General features: G+C 46.7%; 1 protein-coding gene across 9 annotated transcripts in view; it reads right to left on the bottom strand.

The window, feature by feature from the left end:
- Positions 1 to 14260, bottom strand: part of EHMT1 (euchromatic histone lysine methyltransferase 1) — a 224485-nt gene that overhangs the window by 174995 nt on the left and 35230 nt on the right. The window contains exon 1 of one of the 9 annotated variants that reach the window (XM_073022139.1): positions 11599 to 11705. The exons of the other annotated variants lie outside the window; for them this stretch is intronic. The gene's annotated coding sequence lies outside the window, so the exon portion shown is untranslated. Of the gene's footprint in view, positions 1 to 11598; positions 11706 to 14260 lie in introns of those variants that run through there. 9 annotated transcript variants of the gene reach the window in all.

The raw sequence follows: 14260 nt of genomic DNA, 5'->3' as shown, positions 1-14260 counted from the left end.
TCCTTGTGGACCTCGAGTGTGCCGAGGATTCTGAGCAATCCACTCTAGCATGCAGGACGCGGCCACCACTGCTCCACGCTGCTCTGCACCTGGTCAGCTATTTTTCATCACGCAGTGAGCACCCATTAACCCACCACTCACAACAAAAATTAGGATCTTGTCAAGATTCGATGCCTAACCAGCATATGGCCCTCACCACCCCATCGCTGCTGCCTCTTCCCGCTCAAGCCAACCATCAGAACAAGACCCATACGCTGTAGCTTCAAAGAAGAAAGTACCCAAATTAACAGGCTAACAGCAAATCCATCTAAAGAAAGTACAAATGAACACCAAAATAAATTCAAAGAAAGGGACAGGAACGAGATAATAAAATGAATGGATATTTATACTATAAACATAGGTTAAAAATTCCAGGCTGGGGCTGGGCGCGGTGGCTCACACCTGTATTACCAACACTTTGGGAGGCCGAGGGAGGTGGATCGCCTGAGGTCAGCAGTTCGAGACCAGGCTGGCCAACATGGTGAAACCCTGTCTCTACCAAAAGTACAAAAATTAGCCGGGCGTGGTGGCGTGTACCTGTAATCCCAGCTACTAAAGAGGATGAGGCACAAGAATCACTGGAACCTGGGAGGCAGAGGCTGCAGTGAGCAGAGATCACGCCACTGCACTCCAGCCTGGGTGACAGAGAAAGACTCTGTCTCAAAAAAAAAAAAAAAAAAAAAAAAAAAATTCTAGGCCGGCCGCGGTGGCTCACACCTGTAATCCCAGCACAAGTTCAGGAGTTCAAGACCAGCCGGGCCAACATGGTGAAACCCCGTTTCTACTAAAAATACAAAAAATTCGCCCAGTGTGGTGGCAGGCACCTATCATCCCAGCTACTCGGGAGACTGAGGCAGGAGAATCACTTGAACCCGGGAGGCGGAGGTTGCAGTGAGCTGAGATCACGCCACTGCCCTCCAGCCTGGGCAACAGAGCAAGGCTCTGTCTCAAAAAGAAAAAAGAAAAGAAATTCTAGGCAGGGCGCAATGACTCACGCCTATTACATTCCCAACACTTTGAGAGGCCACGGTAGGCAGATCACCTGAGCCCAGGAGTTCAAGACCAGCCTGGGCAACATTGAGAGACCCCATCTCTACAAAAAATACAAAAATTAGCTGGGGATTATGGCATGCACCTATAGTCCCAGCTACTTAGGAAGCTGAGGTGGGAGGATCACTTAAACCCAAGAGGCAGAGGTTGCGGTGAGCTGAGATCTCAACACTGTACTCCAGCCTGGGTGACAGAGTGAAACCTGTCTGGGGAAAAAAAAAAAAAAAAAAACTAAACAAAAATATCAGCAATTTGAATTCAACAGTGTGTAAAACACACACACACACACACATATATATACTATCAGCAGATATTGTTGGGTATGTAACTCACCACATTGATTTCTTGGCCAGGCGCAGTGGCTCATGCCTGTAATCCCAGCACTTTGGGAGGAAGAGGTGGGCAGATCACCTGAAGTTAGGAGCTCGAGACCAGCCTGACCAACATGGTGAAATCCCATCTCTACTAAAAATATAAAATTAGCTGGGTGTGGTGGCACATGCATGTAATGCCAGCTACTTGGGAGCCTGAGGCAGCAGAATCACTTGAACCCAGGAGGCAGAGGCTGCACAGAGCCGAGATCGCACCACTGCACTCCAGCCTGTGCAACAAGAGGGAAGCTTCATCTCAAAAAAAGAAAAAAATATAGATTTCGGCCGGGCGTGGTGGCTCGCGCCTGTAATCCCAGCACTTTGGGAGGCCGAGGCGGGTGGATCACCTGAGGTCGGGAGTTCGAGACCAGCCTGACCAACATGGAGAAACCCCGTCTCTACTAAAAATACAAAATTAGCCGGGCGTGGTGGCACATGCCTATAATCCCAGCTACTAGGGAGGCTGAGGCAGGAGAATCGCTTGAACCTGGGAGGCAGAGGTTGCAGTGAGCTGAGATTGTGCCATTGTACTCCAGCCTGGGCAAAAAGACTGAAACTCCATCTCAAAAACAAAACAAAACAAAAAATATATATATAGAGATTTCTTTAAAGATGCAGAAAAACAACCGGGTGCGGTGGCTCACACTTGTAATTGGGAGGCAGAGGCGGGCAGATCACCTGAAGTCAGGAGTTTGAGACCAGCCTGGCCAACATGGTGAAACCCCACCTCTACTAAAAATACAAAAATTAGCCAGGTGTGGTGGCAGGCACCTGTAATCCCAGCTACTCGGGAGGCTGAGGCAGAAGAATTGCTGGAACTCAGGAGGCGGAGCTTGCAGTGAGCCCAGATTGTGCCACTGCACTCCAGCCTGGCGACAGAGTGAGACTCCGTCTCAAAAAAAAAAAAAAAAAAAAAAATGTAGAGAAACTACTTGGGGTAAAATTCACCCAAGTATGATTTTTAGAACTCAGTAAATTAGGAAAGGAAGAGCATTTCCTTACTCCAATAAAAAAGGATAGTTCTGTTGAGCAGTCTAGGAAGAAAAAGTTTTTAAGTATTTAAAAAAAAAAAACACACCATCCTAAATAGGAAAATATTGGAAACATTCCCTTTAAAATCAAGAATAATCATGAAAAGCAAAAAGAAACTAGAGAGATGGACAGACACAGAACGATAAAGCAAATGTGGTAAAATGTTCACACTTGGGGGATCTGGGTAAAAGGGCCTATGGGAATTCTATGTATTATTTTTGCAACTTTTTTTGTAAGTCTAAGATTATTTCAAACTAAAAATTTAATAAAGTAATAAAAATAAACAAAACCAAGAATAAAGACATCCACTAGGATTTTTCTTTTCAACATCGTATCGTGTCCTGACCAGTACAATTAGATAAGGAATTTGAGGCCTGGGATTAGAAAGGAAGAAATAAAACTGCTATAATATGTTCTACAAAGTATTAGAAATAATAGTAGAGCTCAGCAAGATGACGGCGGGAAAGGTTAGACACTCAGTCGCCAGCTGTGTGGTTATTCTACAACAGCAGTAAACAGGGAGCTGCTGTAATTACAGAGAAGGCATCACTTACGAAGGCACCAGAGAATCATCAGTCATCTAGGAATAAACCTGCAAAAGATGGCAAGACCTCTACAGGAAAAATTTTAAAATTTCATAGAAATATTTCTTAAAAACTAAAAGAAGACAGAAATATACAACGCTCACATACAGGAAGATATATTGTGAAGATGTAGATTCACACAAAATTGATCCATAGATTCACTGCAATTCCAATTAATATCCAACAAGATTTTTCACGAAATATTAGGATTCTAGAGTTAATATTGAAGAATAAATGGCCAAAAATATCCAGAACGCCACTGCACTCCAGCCTGGTCAAGACAGGGAGAGCCTGTCTCTAAAAAAACAGAAACAAAACAGAAACTCCCATATGTTTGAACTGTGGGATACGGTATGTCAGGCTGATGAAGAAAGGAGGACTTGTTCAATACCTAAAGCTAGGAAAAAATGATTATACATATGAAGAAAGATGGGGAAAAAATTTTTTTTGAGACAGGGTCTGGCTCTGTAACCCAGGCTAGAGGGCAGTGGTGCAATCTCAGCTCCCAGGCTCCAGTGATCCTCCCACCTCAGCCTCCCTTATTAGCTGGGACCACAGGCACGTGCCACCATGCCGGCTAATATTTGTATTTTTTGTAGAGATGGTGTCTCACTTTGTTGCCCAGGCTGGTCTCGAGCTCCTGAGCTCAAGCGATTCTCCTGCCAGCCTCCCAAGGTGCTGGGACTACAGGTGTGAGCCACCACGCCCACACATGAAGAAAGATGAAATTGAATCCCTACTTCACATGATTTACGTTAAAAAAAAGAACACTCTCAATCACAGAAGAATAAGAAATTACATGCCAAAAACAAAACCTCGGTTAAGCACTACATACCTAGGTAAATACATTTTGGACTGCAAGATAAAGAAAAGTCTCTTAAAATACAAAAGGAGGCCAAGCGCAGTGGCTCACATCTGTAATCCCCGCACTTGAGAGAACGAGGTGGGCAGATCACTTGAGCCCATGAATTTGAGACCAGCCTGGGCAACATAGAGAAACCCCGTCTCTGCAAAAAATACAAAAATTAGCCAGGCGTGGTGGTACATGCCTATGGTCCCAACTACTCGGGAAGCTGAGGTGGTAGAATCACATAGGCAGGGGAGGTCGAGGCTGCAGTGAACCATGAGTGCACCACTGCACTCCAGCCTGGGCAACAGAGACTGTCTCAAAAAAAAAGTAAAAAGGGACCCGGTGTGGTGGCACACACTTTCATTCCCAGCTACTTGAAAGGCTGAGGTGGGAGCCCAGGAGTTCAAGTCCAGCCTGGGTAGCATAGCAAGACCCTGTCTCTAAAAATAATCAATTAATTAATTAATTTTAGAAATACAAAAAGGACTGTCAAACTAGGAGAACATATTCATAATACACAGAAACAACAAAAAATTAAGAATATACAAAAAACTGCAAAATAATAAGCACAAACCATGAAAAAATGGGCAAAGGACATCTACAGACGTTTCACAGAAAGGGAAATGCATCCAGCCAAGTACCACACTGGAGATGTTCAACATTAATAAGAGAATAAGAAAAACCAAAAATAAGAAAAATACATTATGTTTTGGGAGGAAAACAATAGAATAAGATCTAGTATTTGATAGCACAACAAACAATGTATTTAGATGTTCAACATTAATAAGAAAAATAAGAAAAAAAGATGATAATGAGATGCCATTTTACACACATTCAATGGACACAAACTCCCGGAAAGAGGATGTGGGCTCGCAGGATGTCTACAATGGTTCAGCAGTTCCACTCCAGCCCAAGAGAAGAGACAACCACAGAAGCGTTCCTGGGCTGGCACAGTGGCTCATGCCTATAATCCCAGCACTTCAGGACGCTGAGGTGTGAGGATCCCCTGAGGTCAAAAGCTTGAGACCAGCCTGGGCAACACAGTGAGACCTTGTTTCTGCAAACACACACACAGACTTTTTTTTTTAATAAGCCATGCATGGTGGTGTGCACCTACAGTCCCAGCTACTCAGGAGGGTGACGTGGGAAAACCGCTGGAGCCTGGGAAGTTGAAGCTGCAGTGACCCAAGGCTGCACCCACTGCACTCCAGCCTGGGCTACAGGGCAAGACCCTGTCTCAAAACACAGAGAAATTCCTTTTTCTATGCCATTTTATAAAAAGCCATTTAAAAAAACAAAAGATAATTGCAGATGATGATAAATAAACCAAGGTAAAGGGACAGAAACATAGGAGAAGCTACTTGAGATACAAGAACCAGGGAAGGCAATTCTGAAGTCTGAAAAAGACCATTCTGGGCTGGGTGCCGTGGCTCATGCTTGTAATCCCAGCATTTTGGGAGGCTGAGGCAGGTGGATCACTTGAGCTCAGGCGTTCGACACCAGCCAGGCCACCATGGTGAAACCCCATCTCTACTAAAAATACAACTAACCAGGCGTGGGGGCATGTGCCTGTAATCCCAGCTACTCGGGAGGCTGAGGCACGAGAATTACTTGAACCCAGGAGGCGGAGGCTGCAGTGAGACAAGGTCCCACCACGGCACTCCAGCCTGGGTGACAAGCATGACTCCCATCTTGGGGACGGGGGGGGGAGGGCAACCATTCTGGATAGAAACAACTCCGATTGACAGAAGGAGAATTACAGAAGAAGGTAAAACATGGTGCACAGGCACAATGACGGAGTGTTCAGCCATGAACAGAATGAGACCCTGTCATCCGCAACAACAAGGATGGAACTGGAGGTCACTGAGTTAAGTGAAATCAGCCAGGCATGGAAAGACAAACTTCACATGCTCTCATTTATTTGTGGGAGCTAAAAATTAAAACAACTGAACCGACGGAGATGGTAGAGAGTAGAAAGATGTCGAGGGACTATCACTTGTAGAAGCGGTATAAAATAAATTAAAAAAGGAAGGTTTCCAGAGGTTGGGAAGCGTAGTGGAGTGGAGGTAGGGAGTGGGAGTAGAAACGGTTAGTAACAAAAAAATGGAACAACAAAATAGATAACAAAAAAATAGAAGAAGAACTAGTATTTGATAGCACAACAAAGTGACTAGAGTCAACAATAATTTATTGTACATCTTAAAATAACTAAAAGAGTAGAACTGCATGGTCTGTAAAATAGGATAAATGCTTGAGGCGATGGACACGCCAATTACTCTGGTGTGACTGTCATGCACCGTATGCTTGTATCAAAATATCTCATGTACCCCCCCATAAATAAATACGCCTATTAGGTACCCACAAAAATTGAAAATAAAAAATTTTTATTAAAAAAAAAAAAAGCGGCCAGGTGCACTGACTTCCACCTACAACCCCAGCACCCTGGGAAGCCGACTTCCACTCAAACCACCACCCTCTCATCCTAACGACCGCGACAGCCTCTCACCTCACCTGCTGTACCCTGCAGCCAACTCAACACTGCCACGAGAACGACCTGTGGAAACAGAAGCCACATTCTGCCACTCCTCTGCTCAGAATCGTCCAGTGGTCCCTCTAAGAGCAGCCTGTGAGACAAGCACTCTCTCCAGCTGAGCACGCTGCCCACGCCTCGCTCCCGCCGCCTCCCCGGGACCCCCCGCGCCTCGCTCCCGCTGCCTCCCCGGGACCCCCCGTGCCTCGCTCCCGCTGCCTCCTCAAGACTGCAACCACACGCTCCCCACACCACTGCCCATGTGCCCTTCCTTGTCTACACCGGCCGTGACACACAGTTCCGTCTCCTACGCCCCCCAGACCACAGCACGGAGCAGGTACCCTGCACTTCCAGGATGAACAAACAAAAGTAAAAGGGTGGCCGGGCACGGTGGCTCACACCTGTCATCCCAGCACTTTGGGAGGCTGAGGCGGGCAAATCACTTAAGGCCAAGAGTTCAAGACCAGCCTGGCAAAATGGTGAAATCCCGTCTCTACTAAAAATACAAAACTTATCTGGGCGTGGTGGCACACACCTGTAATCCCAGCTACTTGGGGGCTGAGGCAGGAGAATCGCTTGAACCTGGGAGACAGAGGTTGCAGTGAGCCAAGATGGCGCCACTGCACTCCAGCCTGGGGGACACAGCGAGACTCTGAATTAAAATTTTTTTAAAAATGAAAGGGCATCCAGCAGTGGGTGAGAAGCAGGGAGAGGCACAGCACGGCCCTTGGACACATGTCCCTGCCTCCTAGGGGTACACTTGTCCCCTGGACACATGCCCCTGCCTCCAGCCCACAGCCCGGGCCCAGCCTGGGCACAAGGCATCAAGAAAGCAAAGCTCAGCATGGGCACTCTGCCTCTAGATAGATCCGCACAGGGCCAGGAACCTGTCTTTATTAGGAAGACAATAGTTAACAGGAAACTTCGAAATCTAAGTGTCATCACTCTAACCCAGAATTTCCCGTTTCCTTCCAGTATCTCTTCACAGCTATACATTTTTGTTTTTGTCTTTGTTTTTGAGATGGAGTCTCACTCTATCGCCCAGGCTGGAGTGCAATGGTGCAAACTCAGCTCACTGCAACCTCCACCTCCCAGGTTCAAGTGACTCTCCTGCCTCAGCCTCCTGAGTAGCTGGGATTATAGGCACACGCCACCGTGCCCAGCTAATTTTTATAATTTTAGTAGAGATGAGGTCTCACCATGTTGGCCAGGCTGGTCTCCAACTCCTGACCTCAGGTGATCCGCCCACCTCAGCCTCCTAAAGTGCTGGGATTATAGGTGTGAGTCACTGCATCCAGTCATATACGTTTTATATGGTTATGAGCTATATAAATAATTTTTCCCTTGAATATTCCATCTTCATATTCTTCAGTTATCACATGAATGGCAGTGTATTTCATAGAGTAGACAGACCATAAAGTATTAAAACATTTCTAAATCACTGATAATCAGTTTATCATTACTTTAAAACAGTGGTCCCCAATCTTTTTGGCACCAGGGACTGGTTTCGTGGAAGACGATTTTTCCAAGGACAGAAGGTGGGGAGGGTAGTTCAGGAAGAAACTGTTCCACCTCAGATCTTCAGGCACCAGATTCTCGTAAGGAGCGTGCGGCCTAGATCCTTCGCATGTGCAGTTCACCCACATAGGAGGGTTCTCACTCCTAGAAGAGTCTAATCCTACTGCTCATCTGACAGGCGGGGCTCAGGCAGGGACGCTCAACTCAACGCCTGCCGCTCAGGTCCTGCTGGGTGGCCCAGTTCCTAATGGGCCACTGACCGGCACTCCGTGGCCTGGGGGTTGGGGACCCCCGCTTAAAAAACACTATGAGCATCTTCACGTAAATGATAACTACTGTGAACTCATTCATCATCTTCAACAGCACTGAGTGACACCGAATATATGCAACGTATTTTATTTTCCTCATTAAGGAAAACTCCATAGGTAAGATTCCTGGGTCCATTCACGGGTAACAATAGTTCCGGTCTGCTAGCAATAAGGAGGTCTTTTTTAAGCAGCCTCTACCAGCGAGATGCCGGTGTAGTGCTTGAAAACAGTTAACAGCCAGGCGCAGTGGTTTACGCCTGTAATCCCAGCACTTTGGGAGGCTGAGGCGGGCGGACCACCTGAGGTCAGGAGTTCATGACCAGCCTGGCCAAAATGGTCAAATGCCGTCCCTACTAAAAATACAAAAAAAAAAAAATTTAGCCAAGCGTAGTGGCGCACGCCTGTAGCCCCAGCTACCTGGGAGGCTGAGGCAGGAGACTCACTTGAACCCAGGAGGCAGGGGTTGCAGTGAGCCGAGATCATGCTATTGCACTCCAGCCTGGGTGACAAGAGCAAAACTCAAGTCTCAAAAAGAAAAAAAGAAAAGAAAGGAAAAAACGGTTAACCACCGGGTACCTTCCTGCTGCAGTCCCTGAATACCAAGGTCCTTGCCCCCACCTCTGCTGTCCATGCCGGCCTGTCTCAGCCATAAGCATCCGCGTCCCAGCTTGGCTGCACCCCACCACCTGGCCCAAACTCTGACCACCCTGTGGGCTCAGAACCGTGTGCACCGTTCACTTCCCTGTTCAGCTCTAACGTGCTTCTCCTGGTGTCTGTCCAGACAATGCCACGTTCTGGGGCATGGCAGGCCCAGCCCTTCCTCAAACCTTCAGGAATATGCTGCCTCCCCAGCCACCCTCTCCAGTCTGGCCCACCTCACTGGGCCCCAGCTGGCTTCTTTGTAGAAACTAACAGGGTGACCTAAAATTCATATGGAAACTTAAGAGACCCAGAATAGCCAAAACAATCTGGAAAAAGAACAAACCTGGAGGACTCAGACCTCTCCATTTCAAAACTTACAACAAAGGTAAAGTCATCATGACACTGGTACTGGCCTAAGGAACAACATCTGATCAATGGAACGTAATTGAGAGTTCAGAAGCAGACTCACATACTTATGGTCAATTAATTTTTCTTTCTCTTTTTTTGGGGGAGGAGCGGGCAGGGGCTGGGGGATGGGGTCCCGCTCTGTCGCCCAGGCTGGAGTGCAGTGGTGTAAACTCAGCTCAATGCAACCTCCACCTCCCACATCCAAGCAATTCTTCTGCCTCAGCCTTTTGAATAGCTGGGATTACAGGCACCCACCACCACGTCAGGCTACTTTTTGTATTTTTAGTAGAGATGGGGTTTCACCATGTTGGCCAAGCTGGTCTCGCACTCCTGACCTCAAGTGATCCACCCACCTCGGCCTCCCAAAGTGCTGGGACTACAGGCGTGAGCCACTGCGCCCGGCCTATGGTCAATTAATTTTTCAATGAAGCCATGAAGACCATTCAATAAAAGGAGAATCTTTTCAGCAAATAGTGCTAGGACAGCAGGAGAGCCATATGCGAACGTGTGAAAATGGACCCTGCTTCACACCATACGCAAAAAGCAGAGGGAGCTGCTGCTCAGCAGTGGGGACACCTTCTAAGAAACGCGTCAAGAAGGGGAAGTCCCAATACTGGCACTGTCCGACTTGCTGAAAATCACTTTGCTTGTACCAGGAAAAATTAGAAAATTGGCCGGGGGCGGCAACTCACGCCTAGAATCGCAGCACTTTGGGAGGCAGAGGAGGGCGGATCAAGGTCAGGAGTTCAAGACCAGCCTGGCCAACACGGAGAAACCCCGTCTCTACTAAAAATACAAAATCAGCTGGGCCTGGTGGCGCATGCCTGTCATCCCAGCTACTCAGGAGGCTAAGGCGGAAGAATCGCTTGAAGCCGGGAGGCAGAGGTTGCAGTGAGCCGAGATCGCACCACTGCACTCCAGCCTGGGCAACAAGAGCGAAACTCTGTCTCAAAAAAAAAAAAGAGAGAGAGAGAAAATCAAGCCCTTACTCTTCCCGTGTGCCAGGCACTGTCTCAGGTGCTTTACGCAATCATGCATCACTCAACTACGAGGATACCTTCTGGGAAATTCGACGTTAAGCAGCTTCACTGTTCTGTCAACATCACAGACTGAACTCACACAAACCTAGATGCCTGCTACACACCGAGGCTGTGGGGCAGAGCCTATTCTATTGCTCCTGGGCTACAAACCTGTGCAGCATGTTACCGTGTTGAATACTGCAGGCTACAGGAATACAATGGTAAGTATTTGCATAAATAAACATATCTAAGCATAGAAAAGGTACAATAAAAATACAGTATAAAAAATTAAAAAGTGCCCTGTATGGGGCTCTTACCATGAATGGAGCTTGCAGGACTGGAACTCGAAGTTGCTCTGGGTGACTGAGTGAGTAGTGAATGTGAAGGCCTACGACTATACTATATACTATATACTATACACTACTGCAAGCTTTATAAACACCGTACACGTAGGCTACACCATCTAAGGCCGGGCACGGTGACTCCCACCTGTAATCCCAGCACTTTGGGAGGCCGAAGCAGATGGATCACCTGAGGTCAAGAGTTCGAGACCAGCCTGGCCAACATATTGAAACGTTGTCTCTACTAAAAATATAGAAGTTAGCCGGGTGTGGTGGCAGGTGTCTGCAATCCCAGCTACTCGGGAGACTGAGGCAGGAAAGTCGCTTGAACCTGGGAGGGAGAGGCTGCAGTGAGCCGAGATCGCACCACTGCACTCCAGCCTGGGCAACAAGAGCAAAACTTCATCTCAAAAAAAAAAAAAAAAGTTTAATTTCTTAAACATTTTTGTTAAAAACTAAGATACACTAGCCAGGCGCAGTGGCTCACGCCTATAATCCCAACATTCTGGGAGGCCAAGGTGAGTGAATCACCTGAGGTCAGGAGTTCAAGACCAGCCAAGCCAACATGGCAAAACCCTGTCTCTACAAAAAATTTAAAAAAAAGTAGCTGGGCCAGGTGGTGCACACCTATAATATCCCTGCTAGGAGGCTGAGGCAGGAGAATTGCTCCAACCCAGGAGTTGCAGTGAACCAAGATGGCGCCACTGCACTCTGGCCTGGGCGACAGAGTGAGACTCTATCTCAAAAAAAAAACAACACTAAAACACACTGGCCAGGCGTTGTGGCTCACACCTGTAATCCCAGCACTTTGGGTGGCCAAGGCAGGAAGACCACTTCAGCCTGGCTTGGGCAACATAGCAAGACCTCATTTCTACAAAAAAAAAATTAACTAAAACACATACATACACATTAGCCGAGGCCCACACAGGGTCAGGATCATCCATATTACTGTCTTCCACCTCCACATCTTGTCCCCTAGAAGATCTTCAGAGGCACTAACATGCACGGAGCTGTCATCTCCTATAACAGCGTCTTCTAGATGCCTCCTGAAGGACCTGCCTGAGACTGTTTTACAGTTAACTTTTTTTTAAATAAGTAGGAGTACACTCTATAATAATGGTAAAAAGTATAGCACAGAATAGTAACTACATACACCAGTAACAGGAGTTTATCATTATCACCAAGCATTAGGTACTGTGCATAACTGTATGTGCTAGACTTTTATATAACTGAGAGCAGAGTAGGTTTGTTTACCTGAGCAGGACACGTAATGCCTATGGCTAGAGTTTTTTTTTTTTTTTTTTTTTTTTTTTTTTAGGCGGAGTCTGGCTCTCTTGCCCAGGCTGGAGTGCAGTGGCCGGATCTCAGCTCACTGCAAGCTCCGCCTCCCAGGTTCACGCCATTCTCCTGCCTCAGCCTCCCGAGTAGCTGGGACTACAGGCGCCCGCCACCTCGCCCGGCTAGTTTTTTGTATTTTTTAGTAGAGACGGGGTTTCACTGTGTTAGCCAGGATGGTCTCGATCTCCTGACCTCGTGATCCGCCCGTCTCGGCCTCCCAAAGTGCTGGGATTACAGGCTTGAGCCACCGCGCCCGGCCTGGCTAGAGTTTTAGGATGTCCTGGGCAACAGGAACTTTTCAGCTCCACTATAATCTTTTTTTTTTTTTTTTTTCCTTGAGACAGAGTCTCGCTCTGTCACTCAGGCTGGGGTGCAGTGACACAATCTAGGCTCACTGCAACTTCTACTTCCCAGGTTCAAGCAGTTCTCCTGCCTCAGCCTCCCAAGTAACTGGGATTACAAGCGTGTGCCAAACATGCCCAGCTAATTTTTTGTATTTTTATTTTTGGTAGAGTCAGGATTTCACCATGTTAGCCAGGCTGGTCTCGAACTCCTGACCTCAAGTCATCCGCCTGCCTCAGCCTCCCTCCCACAGTGCTGGGATTACAAGCATGAGCCACCACACCTGGCCAGCTCCATTATAATCTTACTGGACCATCACCTTACATGTTGTCCATCACTGACAGAGACATCATTCTGCAGCCTGTGACTATAATTCAAAATAGATCAAAGATCTAAATAAAAGAGCTAACACTGTAAAACTCATAGAAGAAAACAAGCACAAATCTTCACAACCTTGAATTTCAAAAGTGTTTCTAAAATAGGACAAAAGGTACAAGCAACAAGGAAAAAAGGGATAAACAGATTTCATCAAAATTAAAAATGTGCTTCAAAGGATACTGTCAAGAAAGTGAAAACATAACCCACAAAATGGGAAAAAATATTTACAAGTCCTATATCTGTCTGGGTGCAGAGGCTCACACCCGTAATCCCAGCATTTTGGGAGGGTTCCAGTTTTTCCTTATCATCGTCAACACTTGTTATTTTTTGTCTTGTTTTTTTGAGACAGGGTCTCACTCTGTCACCTACCCAGGCTGGAGTGCAGTAATGCAGTCACAGCTCACTGCAGCCTTGAACTCCCAGGCTCAGGTGATCCTCCCGCCTCAGCCTGCTGAGCAGCTGGAACCACGGGTGTGCACATGCTCATATTCACATAGGGGTGGGAAGATCACTTGAGCCCAGGAGTTCAACCAGCCTGATCAACACAGTGGGATCCTGTCTGCACAAAAAATTAAAAAACAAAAAATTAGCCAGGTGTGGTGACATGTGCCTGTGGCCCTGGCTACTTGGGGGCGCTGAATTGGGAGGATCACTTGGGTCCAGGAGGTCGAGGCTGCAGTGAGCTGTGATCATCCCACTGCACTCCAACCTAGGCAACAGAGTGCAACTGTCTCAAAAAAAAAAAAAAAATAGTGGGAGGTCCTATATCTGATAAAGGACTTAACTCTATAATATATAAAGAACATCTATAACTCATTAATAAAAAGACAACCCAATTTAAAATGGGCAAAAAACCTAAACAGGTATTTCTACAAAGATATACAAATGGCCAATAAGAATATGACAAGACGCTCAATATCATTAGTTATCAGCAACATGCAAATCAAAACCACAATGTGATACTACTTCACACTCCCTAGTTTGGCTATCATTTTAAAAATGAACAACAGCTGGGCATGGCACACCTGTAATTACACATCTGTAATCCCGGCCCTTTGGAAGGCCAAGATGAGCCGATCGCTTGAGCCCAGGAGTTTGAGAATAGCCTAGGCAACATGGTGAAACTCCATTCCAAAAAAGTTTTAAATTAGCTGGCATTGTGGCCCACACCTGTGAAGTTCTAACTATTAAGGAGGCTAAGGCAGGAGGATCACTTGAGCCTGGGAGTTCGAGGCTGCAGTGAGCTGTGACTGCACCACTGCACTCCAGCCTGGGTGACAGCTGTGAGACCCTGTCTCAAAAAAAAAAACAAAAAAAGATAACGTGTTGGCGACGACATGGAAAAACTGGAACCCTCATTCACTGCTGGTAGGAATGTCAGATGGCACAGCCACCATAAAAACACAGCTCCTCAAATGGCCGTCCCACAATGAGACCACGGTAGCTTGACATGCAATTGTAACAAATAACACAGAGATTCTATGTACACTTTACCCAGTGCATTAGTCTC

This window comes from Chlorocebus sabaeus, chromosome 12 (genome assembly GCF_047675955.1).
Source record: "Chlorocebus sabaeus isolate Y175 chromosome 12, mChlSab1.0.hap1, whole genome shotgun sequence".
Taxonomy (NCBI): Eukaryota; Metazoa; Chordata; class Mammalia; order Primates; family Cercopithecidae; genus Chlorocebus; species Chlorocebus sabaeus.
This window is presented reverse-complemented; position numbering and strand designations above follow the sequence as displayed.